Here is a 10,975-nt window from a genome sequence, read left to right as displayed (position 1 = left end):
AATAAAAAAGATTCATTTATTTAAAAAAATGTACAAAGGCCAGCAATCTAGTCAATAGATCATCATATGCAAAAGGGTAGATCCAAACAAATTATTATTTAAGTAGCATTTAATAAGGAAACTGGTCACTATTGTATATTTTATATTTTTAAAATTTTAATTATTGTTATTATTTTTTACCAGAGCACTGATCAGCTCTGGCTTATAGTGCTATGGGGGATTGAACCTGGGACTTTGGGGCCTCAGGCAAGAGAGTCTTTTTACATAACCATTATAAATATCTACTCTTGCCCTTATTGTACATTTTACATAATTATGCATTATATATATTCTAAATCTACAACTAGCAGCTAATCTTCCTTCCAAAATTTTAAGTAGCATTTGGGGAGATGATTCAGTGTAGGGCAAGTCTCAGGTTTGATTCCTGACAGAAGTGGTGCTATAATCTTACTCTTTAATTATTTTTAAATATATTTTATTTAATTATTATTTCTTTAATTATTTTAAATACATTTTATTAATGGTACAATTTCACACCTCCCCAGACTATGCACTAGTACACCTCAACCTTCACCAAACTCCTTTTGCTAATACCCAGCAATTCCTAGCAGAATCAGAAGACACAGCTGAAGAACAGGATGGAAAACTATCAATTTAGAATGTCTTGAACACAGTCTTTCCAGAAGCAGGGAAAAGACTAGATAATATCCTGACAAAATGGATGAGTGGCTATCTTTATCCTATAACTGTGTTGGATTTTGTTGGGCATTAGCAGATCGAAAAACTTCAATCTTCTTCATCCTGTTAGTTACTGGTATAATTGGATTTGTATAAAAGTCATCCATTTGTTTCTGTATCTTCCTGTGTTTGTATATATAGAATGCAACTGATACCAAGTAAATTATTGCTTCATGGATTTATGTGTGTACTTGAAGTCTACTGAGATGAAAAATTTCATAGTACATTTCAAACAAATTTAGTCTTCAAAAGCCTTTATGTTGTATTATAAATAAGTAAGAAACCTTAAGTAGCTAAAATAGTACAGAAGACATTATTTTCCCAAGGAAGTAGTTTTGTTGCCTAGGGGGAAAAACTTCATCTTTTAAAAATTTTGACTTGTGAAATGATTGTCAGTAATAATTTCATTTTAGGAGCTGGTTTACCCTACCTAGTTTATTAACTTTTTTTTTTTTTTTGCTAGGGTTAGTTCTTCTGTTACTCTCAATTGTTAGATTTCAGGAATATGAGAGTAAACAAAAACCAACAACTAAGATAAGTTGCAATAAAGGAAAAACAAGATGGGGTGTAGACATAATGACTTGTGTGACCTAGAAGAACATAGAGGTAAATCATCATAGGCCTATAATCTATAGGCATGTCTATAGGTATATATATTTAATCAAGGAATAGTTTAGGATTAATAAATGTAGATAATTGGGGAGCCAGAAGTTAGCTTACCAGGTAGAGTAACATGCAAAGTGCTACATTCAAGTCCTCAGCTACTACATAGGCACACAATGTAGAGGGGAAGCTTCATGAAAGGAGGAGCAACGCTGTGGTGTCTCTCCTTTTTTGTCTATCATCCTTTATCAGGAACAAAAAACATGTCTGCCTGGAGCAGTGGAAGCCTGCATGTCTGAAACCCCAGCAACAAAGCCCTAGTGGCAAGAAAAAAAAAAAGACAAATAAGTATAGGTGAATTTACCTGTAACATAATAGCAACTACTAGGACAGTAGTTGTTTCCTGATCCTTCTGTTTATAATCAGGGGGTCCCCAAACCAATCTCAGTAAAAGGCCAGTTGAGAGAACAATATGCTTAACCATGAAAAAGACAGATACTGGAATTCCATAAGGATATATAATTTGAAATTATGGTAGGGCTCTAAATTTATGGGGAATTTTCTCCCTTCCTCCATTTCTTTCTTTCTTTCTTCCTTTCTTTCTCTCTTTCTTTCTTTCTTTCTTTCTTTCTTTCTTTCTTTCCTTCCTTCCTTCCTTTTACCAGACTCCTGTTCATCTCTGGCTTATCAGGAATTTTCTTTTTAAAAATATTTATTAATGAAGAAGATGAGTGGAAAAATAGAGATGGTAGATAGACAGACAGACAGACAGACAGACAGACAGACAGACAGTTAAACAGACATCACTCTGGTGCATGTGCTGCCAGAGATTGAACTCCAGACCTCATGCTTAAGTCCAATGCTTTATCCACTGTGCCACCCCTGGACCACTGAGGGAATTTTCTTTAGGCAGAACTTTTAGATATATACTTTTTTTTTTTTAAGTTTTTTTGGAGGTTGAGATTTTTTGTGATTTAATAATAATTAACAAGACTATAAAATAAGAGAGGTACATTGCATATAATTCCCACCATCAGAGTTCTGTGTCTCATCCTCTCCATTGGAAGAGTCTCTATCTATTCTTTATCACACTGGGAGTATGAACCAAAATTCTTTTTTTCTTTTCTTTTTTTTTAATATGGAACCCTTCACGAATTTACATATCATCCATGAGCAGGGGCCATGCTAATCTTCTCTGTATCCTTCCAATTTTAGTATATGTGCTACTGAAGCCAGTACTGTACCAAAATTCTTTATGAGGTGCAAAAGGAGGAAGGTCAGGTTTCTGTAATTGCTTCTTCACTGAGCATGGACATTGATAGGTCCCTCAGCCTGTTTCTTTCTTTCCCTATTGGAATAGGGATCTGGGGAAATGAGGTATCAGGACACATTGGTGAGTTTGTCTGCCCAGGATTGTCAATATGGCATCATGGTAGCATATACAACTTAATAGCTAAAAAAATGGTAAGATAGAAAGCAGAACAGACTGTTAATTAATCAGGAACCTAAAGGTAAGAATAGAGAAGAAGTAACTAATGGTCTTGGTGTGGGAAGAAAATAGGATGCCTATTTTAGGTGTATTCCAAGGGGCCCTTGACTTTAGTAGTTATTGCTTGAGCCTGATAAATAACATGCAGGTGGGCTACAAGTATATTGCCTTCTTAAACTCTAAAACAGCAAGGAAGTTTCCTCATTCTTTTTAAAATCCATATTTCTCACAGTCCTGGAACCTCTGTGGATTTGCTTGTTTTTCTTCATTCTTCTCTTGATCTCTACCATTTGATACTGCATATGCTGATCTCATGCAAATCAGTGCAACAAGTACCATCTTGACATGTTTTACTGTGTCCAGAAACTCCAGGCCTGGGATGTCAATTCTCCAGCTCCAATACTCTGGTGAGAGCTTTCCTAGTTCATGGGACTCCATAGTTCCATTTTGGGTGGTGCACTTCCTAACAAAACTACAGAAACTAAATACAGATCAGGACCCAAGAGATAGGGCACATGTGCATGTATCCATTGTTAGGGGAAATGCATACTTTAAAGTAAAAGTTTGCAGTAGTCTGAAGTGAGTAGACTTAGACTCAATAAGTGCAGCAAACAAGTGGAAAGACCTAAAAAAAAGACACCATAAAGTACTTAATCAAATATTTTCTACTTAGACCTTGACATCTTCCTCTCCTATCCCCTACTTCACTTCCCTCAGCCACTCTAACTCTAACCCTGTCAGATAAAGTAAGGACTACAAGAGATGGATAAGGGTAATGATGGTCCTTTGGGTCACGAACAGGCCAATCCATCATCCAGGGCCCTAGTCAGGGAATCCTGGGATTTCCACATAGATATGATGGGCCTAGACCTCTAATGGATCCCTCTCCCCACCATCACTGGTAACTTTCATCAGGAACATCATCATAAACCCTCTTGTGGGCCTCTACAGGACCATGCCCCCAATGTAGAACAGCAATGGTAGGGATTTCTCCACACCCCAAAAGGGAGACTGGGTCAATGTACTCTGCCATTTGAGGAAGACTGGTTCCATGGCTGCCAGTTCTTAGCAACATCGCCCCGCCAGATATTCGTCGGGATGCAGCATCATCTAAGTTCATTTCCCACGTCTACGCTCGACCGGACCTGCCAATATACGCGGCTATCTTCGCCCACCCTGTTCAACGCTTGACGTCTTGTCACCCAATCTGGTCCCCTACGCCTACACTGAACTTCTCTGTTCCAGTCTCTTGGAAACAGAGTTGGCAGTCAGCTGAGGTAAAGAACAAACACCTCATCACAGACCCCTGCAAGCATCAACCCGGCTTTGACCTAGCACGTTATGATTGGGCCCTCCTCAATCGCTATCGAACAGGCCATGGCCGGTGCGCCGCTATGTTCCATCACTGGGGAGCCAGAGACGACCCAAACTGCCCCTGCGGCTACAGACAGACTATGACCCACATAGTCAACGACTGCCACCTCTCCAGATTCAAAGGAGGTCTCGAAACTTTACATCAGGCTCAACCTGACGCTGTTGACTGGCTACGGAAGAAGGGCCAATGCTAGAAGAAGAAGGAAGACTGGTCCTGAAATGAGTGCAGCCTAGAATGTTCCCATCTGTGACCATGGATCTTAAGCTCAGACTGACAGGATGCAGAGGTTACAGAGGCTCCAAGATATGAGCCCTAGTTCAGATTGATGGGGTTTACAGATAATGGTATTTTTATATTTTCCTCATATTTGGGAGCTACTCTCTGCCCTGATCCAGCTCTCTAGTCCTATTTTCAACTCTGACAACATCTTCTATGACAATAATTTTGGCCCACCCAATTTTGTAATTTAATTTTGTATGAGAAATAGAGAGTGATATAGAGAGATTAGAGCATTACTCAGCTCTGGCATGTGGTGGTACTAAAGGTTGAACCTGTGACCTCTGTGGTCTCAGCCCTGAAAGTTTGATGCACTGTTTCTGCACAAACTCTCCAGCTACTCTATATATTTAAAATGTAATGTAGAAGAATTTTATGATCATGAATTATCCTGTATTCTGCCATTAATAAAATATTTGGTAATATATGGAACACTTTTAAATTATTTTGAAAGGAAAAAAAACTTTCCCCAGAATAAGAAAGAATTCATCATAAGTGCTTTTGATTTTGATCCAGGGCATGGTTTTTTTGTGGAAACTCATGGATTCCAAATTGCTGAGTCTAAGTAAAAGGACTCCTTACCTTTCACTTAAATAGTTTCAAATTCAGTTTATTTTTCTTCATAGGAAATTTATATGTCCCTATCGAGGAATTGGACATGCATTTTTTTTTGCGAGCCATAGAATAACTGTAAACAATAACATACTGCTTATAACATATGCCTTTGGGAATTTTTTTCACATATATGTATATACAACTGAGAAACACACACCACACACACAGCAATACTATGAAAAATCTGATATAATATTTTCAATAAACTGAACTAGAAGGGACACTGTATCTGAAAATAATTGCAAAACACAGAAAGAATAATTCAGGCTTAAAAATGATAGTGTTAGAAGTGACCCTAGATATTGTCGAAGTCTCATTTGTACATTATTTCAGAAGTGAATAAACTCTGTTTAGAGTCTCACACGGGTGAAATTTCTTGCTCAAAATTATAAGGCTAACTAGGAAGAAATGTAATTCTGATCTCTCGAATCCTATTGCAAATCCCCTCTAGGAAACAGTGCTGCCTAAAGCATTTATACTTCAGAAAATTATTTTCTTAAAAAGGAATTTCTTAATAGAGGAAGTGTTAACAGTATAAAGAAGGGAGGTGGGGGGGTGGCATACTTGGTCAAGCATACATGTTACCATGCTCAAGGACCTGGGTTCGAGTCCTGCTCCCTACCTACAGGAGGGTTGCTACATGACTGGTGAAGTAGGTGTGCAGTTGTCTTTTTGTATCTCTTCTTCCTCTCTATCTCCTCCTTCCTTCTCAATGTCTCTGTCCTATCAAATAATGAGGGAGGAAAAAAAAAAAAGAAAGAATGGCCACCAGGAGCAGTAAATTCATAGTTCCTATACTAAATCAGTGCTATCTCTTGTGGCAAATATATAATACAATATTTAAAAATATATATATATATAACAAATCTGTTGAAATAATGACTTCTGTCATTGTCTTACTCTGCTTATGAAAATTATCCCAATCAAAAGATTAAATCCAAATCTAGGTGAAGGGATCTATTGATGGTGGTTGTGGGAAAGGGAGGAACATTATTGTAATAATGGCAGGAAATAGGAAAGATACAAACTAAGGCAATAAATGTAAGGAATAAGAGGCATATATACCTTAAACTGCTTTAGGGGCACCGAGCCCCAGCAATAACCTTGGAGGGAAAAAATAATGATCAAACTCAAAATAAATAAATAAATAAAAGTACACAATGATCATACAGTACACATACAGAAAATGGTAGCTAAATCCTATCAGGATATTATTGCCATAAATGACTCCAGTGCACATCCTCCATTGAATAATTTTTCTCAGTCCGGAACTGGGGTTTTTACTTATGGTAAGGATTCACATATATCTCAAAGAGAACATGTATATTCTCTAAACTACCAGTTTCAGACCATTTTTTTACTTTTTTTCAATCCAGGAGAGTCCATCTTAGTTTTGTTGCAGAGGAGAAATTTTAAAATATCTTGTTTATTTGACTTCAAATTATTCCAAATGATTTATCTTCCATGAGGAGGAAATTAACTTCCCTTTGTTGGAGTGTGAACATGCGCTATACCTAGTCACTTACTTCATAATAAGAAAGTGTGGCACAGGAAATAATAAAGATACAGTAGACAAACATAGCAGATCCCACTTCAGGTAAATTCTCAGGTTAATGTTTCAAGGAAAAAAGTCACATTACCATCCAATGCTCTCTGATATGAAGAAAAGGACATTTCAACTCTGTAGTACTCTTGCTCCAGATCAGGTAGTAAATCTATAAGCCCAGTATAATCATGAAAAAAATCCAGACATATTAAAACTGAAGAACTTTTATATTATCTAATAATTGGTCTTCAGAACTGTGTATGTGTGTGACAGTATTGAGGTGTGAAGCTCTTCTTCCAAAACATATATATTATTACAAATCAATAACAGTTTTTAGATAAAACAAAGTGTAGCTCCTCTAATCAAAGTAGTTAATAGACTACTATGTGACCTAACATATAAATTAAAACAAATCAAGGAGACTAAGAAATCATTACAGATTGAAGAGTACTATAAAAAAAATGTACAATCTAGTATCATGAAATAACTCCTTGAAAAAAAAAAAGATCTAAGTGGAAAAACTGGTGACATTCAAATCAGATTCTACATAACAGCATTTTGCTAATTATTTTTTCATAGTTTAATTTAATAGCATGGAAAATTTGGCAGAATTATTTTTTTATTCTGCTTTGTAACTAAAAATTCAAATTCTATTTTGCTTTGTTTTCAGAGATACTTTCTGTTTGATGCAGATATCCAGCAGACTCAATGATCCATGAATGACTGGGAAAAAATCAGGGTTCATAGTATTTTTATAATTTTAGCCTATAGACTATAGAGGAGAAGCTAATCAGAGTCTTCCAGAGTTTCGGTAAAATTCTAAGAAAGTAATTAATAATCTATTTGATTGTGATCTGGGAGGTGGCACAGTGGATAAAGCACTGGGGTTTCAAGCATGAAGTCCTGAGTTCAATCCCCAGCAGCACATGTACCAGAGTGATATTTGGCTCTTTCTCTCTCTCCTCCTATCTTTCTCATGAATAAACAAATTGTTTAAATAATAATAATAATAATAATAATGTATTCAACTAAAAAGAAGTTGTCGTAATTGCTATGTATGACCACATGGTGCTGTGCCTTGAAGAAGTTCAGAGCATTTTGCTACTGTAGTTAGGATAATGACTGCTACTAAACAGAACAACAATCACAATAATTAACTTCCATATTTCATGTAGATATTGATATGTCTTCCCATCCTCCAATAGTGATAACATTGCAAAACAGTTCCTAACCACTGATAGTACATGGTGTGATCAATTACTCAACAAAAAAATTTGAAAAGCCAAATTGGTCCAAACACCTGATAGATTTTCAAGGTCACAATCAGAAAATATTTAAGGATTTATTATATATATATATATATATATATATATATATATATATATACACATATATATACATATATATTTGACAGAGTCGAAGAGGCAGAAAGAAACACTGAAAGAGATTGTAGCATTGAAACTCGTTTCAAGACGGTTGGAGCCAGGCTTCAACCTGGGTTGTGCACATGGCAAACCAGCACAGTATGTGAGTTATATAGTATATCCATGATCTGTTCTATCTTAATCATATGCAAGATGTTTCTTGGATTGTAGACTACAGAGATGATACTATCACAGTCTATCTTTTAGATTTAAAACATCTGATTAGGCCTAGGCAGAAAGCAGGATATTTCTAAGTATTTCATATGCTATTGCTGGACAGTACACTGGAGTCTTTTTCTCATATAAAACAGTAAAGGACATTTCTAGTTCTACCAATAGTGTAGCAAAAGAGGTTTTATTTCTTCCAGCTGAGTGATATTCCACTGTGTCTGTATATCACAATTGCCTTAGTCATTCATTTGTCATTGGACCATTTGGTCGTTTTTGAATGTTGGTAACTTCAAAAAGTGTTGTCATGAATATATGCTTGCAAAGGTCTCTTCAGTTAAGTATTTTCAGTTAAGTGTCTTTGGGTAGACAATAATTGTTAGATATCATGGTAGGTCCATTTCCAATGTTCTGAGGAATATCTGGAAAAATATTTTTTCAAATATTATTTTCCAAATATGTTTTCCAAAAGATGTGGAACCAACTTACATCCCCACCAACAGTGTAAAAGTGTTTCTTTATTCTTTTCAATATTTTATTTATTCATCTATTGAATTGCACAGAGTCAGAGAAAAGCTGAGATAGAAGAGGGATATAAAGATGGAGAGAAAAGGAGACATCTGCAGCAATATTTTGCCACTAGTGAAGGTTTTCCCCCTGCAGATGGCGACCTGAGGCTTGAACCTGTGTTCTTGTGCATGGTAACATGTGCTCTCAACCACCAGCTTATCACCACCTAGCCCTAATGTGTTTTAGAGAATCATGTAAAGTGAAACAAGATATGAGGAAAAGGGTTAATAATAGATAATCTCATTATTATATGGATGCTTAACAAGCCAAACAAGGGGTACACAAGGCAAAACCATAATGGGCTTTAACAACAGATTGGAGCAACTAGTGTGGGGAAGGTAGGAAGGGAACCAAGAACACTACAGCAGAAAGTGACTGTGAGTCGAGGGTCAGGTATACTGGCACATATCTTGGGAAGATGTGGAACTGTAGCCCTGGAGATCAACATTTCCTCAATAAAATAAAAAAGAGAAAGAGAGAAATTATTTTTAAGAAATCTGCTTAGGGATTTTACTCTAGAAGAAGCACATTATTCTTGATTTTTTGCTCAGTGGTATTTCAAAGTAAACCCAAGGCCTACAGGAGACATACATGAATAATAATATATAATTAATTTATTTTATGTAACCCCCATTTTCCAAAACATGACTTCCTCTACATACTGAATGGTGCATAATAAATAATTTAGAGTTAAATAGAACATAAAATGAATATAAAGTTGACTCTCTTGAGTTGGATAGCTAAGAGATATCATAGGCTATTGATTGCTTATGAAATATTAAGAATGTCTATTACCAGAATACATGAATGAACTAAGGTTAGGTAAGAGATAGAATCATTTTTCTAGGCACACATGGAAACTGCTTCCTAAGTTGTTACATGCACTGAGGGAAAAACCTAAACCTTTTACTTAAAAGTCGTAATTTTTCTTTCTTTTTTTTTAATTCATTACGGTACATTCTTGTGCCATTTATGAAGAAAAACCACTAACAAAAACATGTCAAATGAGAAAGGACATGAGAAAAATACTTATTAAAGGACTGTTTTCCTTCTCATTGATTTTATTCAGAGAAAGAAAAGAACCAAACAGTCACACCTCACCTGTGTCCTCACCAATGTGTCCTGAAACCTCACCTCTCCGTTCTCCATTAGGGAAAGATAGAAATAGAAAATCACCATTTTCAATATGTTTAGAAGCAAGTTGTGGGAAGAAATTTAGCAATGAACCTTTGTCATATGTTTTACATTGGTTTGTTCTAGCTCTCCCCCGCCAAGAGAATTGGATCAGTCCAGTTAGTTTCGCTAGCCCGGCAAGAGCCTCCGAATTTTAACAACAAATGGCGCCCAACGTGGGGCACGAACCCACGACCCTGAGATTAAGAGTCTCATGCTCTACCGACTGAGCTAGCTGGGCTAGCTTCACTGGTGGGTAACAGAGATGTGGAGACAACGGCTGGGCAGGGAAGCTGTATTTCTTTATTCAGGAACAATGATTCATAAACTAAACCAAACTAATCACCAAACAGAACTCTGTTGTCTCTTTGCGGCGGCGCAAGCACTCTCTCTTACTCTCCAACTCAGGAACTCTCGAACTCTGGCACTTTGGAACCCTCTCTCGGGGTTCCTAGGGGCGGGGCCAAGCGGGCCCGAGAAAATATCTGGACTGATCCAATTCTCTTGGCGGGGGAGGGCTAGAACAAACCAATGTAAAACATACGACAAACCTTAAATCAAGCTTCAGTCTTAGGGACGGCACAAACTTCATGTTATTTAACTCTATTTCCTCTTAAGCTCTTTTTTTTTCCCCTTTGGAAATGAAGAAATATTTTATTGACAACCAGGGACATAGACATAAGAGAAGGAAGCACACAGGAAGACAAACTAAAACCCAGAAAGAGAAGAATAAATATGGGATGATCCCACTCATAGACAGAAGTTGAAAATTAAAACAGAAGGGAAAACACAAAACAGAACTTGGACTGCGTTTGGTGTATTGCACCAAAGTAAAGGACTCTGTGAGAGAAACGGTTTACTTATGAAATAATCCTATATTTTAATATTGAATATTCTGAACTGAGAAATGTTCATAGTTAAAAAACTCCTTTTAATGGGTACCAGGTAATATGATTTTGCCATACCATAAACATGTTTTTGTCACTCTTTTTTGTCAA

At 36.5% G+C, this 10,975-nt stretch overlaps 2 non-coding genes across 2 annotated transcripts; both read right to left on the bottom strand.

Annotated features, from left to right (window-relative positions):
• Positions 1-2,473: 2,473 nt before the first annotated feature.
• On the bottom strand, positions 2,474-2,580 carry LOC132534498 (U6 spliceosomal RNA). The gene has a single exon (XR_009546206.1). It is a non-coding gene; the product is annotated as a U6 spliceosomal RNA (small nuclear RNA).
• Positions 2,581-10,145: 7,565 nt separating this feature from the next.
• Positions 10,146-10,218, bottom strand: TRNAK-CUU (transfer RNA lysine (anticodon CUU)). The gene has a single exon. It is a non-coding gene; the product is annotated as a tRNA-Lys (tRNA).
• Between the last annotated feature and the right edge of the window lie 757 nt (positions 10,219-10,975).

This window comes from Erinaceus europaeus, chromosome 18 (genome assembly GCF_950295315.1).
Source record: "Erinaceus europaeus chromosome 18, mEriEur2.1, whole genome shotgun sequence".
Taxonomy (NCBI): domain Eukaryota; kingdom Metazoa; phylum Chordata; class Mammalia; order Eulipotyphla; family Erinaceidae; genus Erinaceus; species Erinaceus europaeus.
The sequence above is the reverse complement of the archived record's forward strand: the minus strand, read 5'-3'. Positions and strand labels throughout refer to the sequence as shown.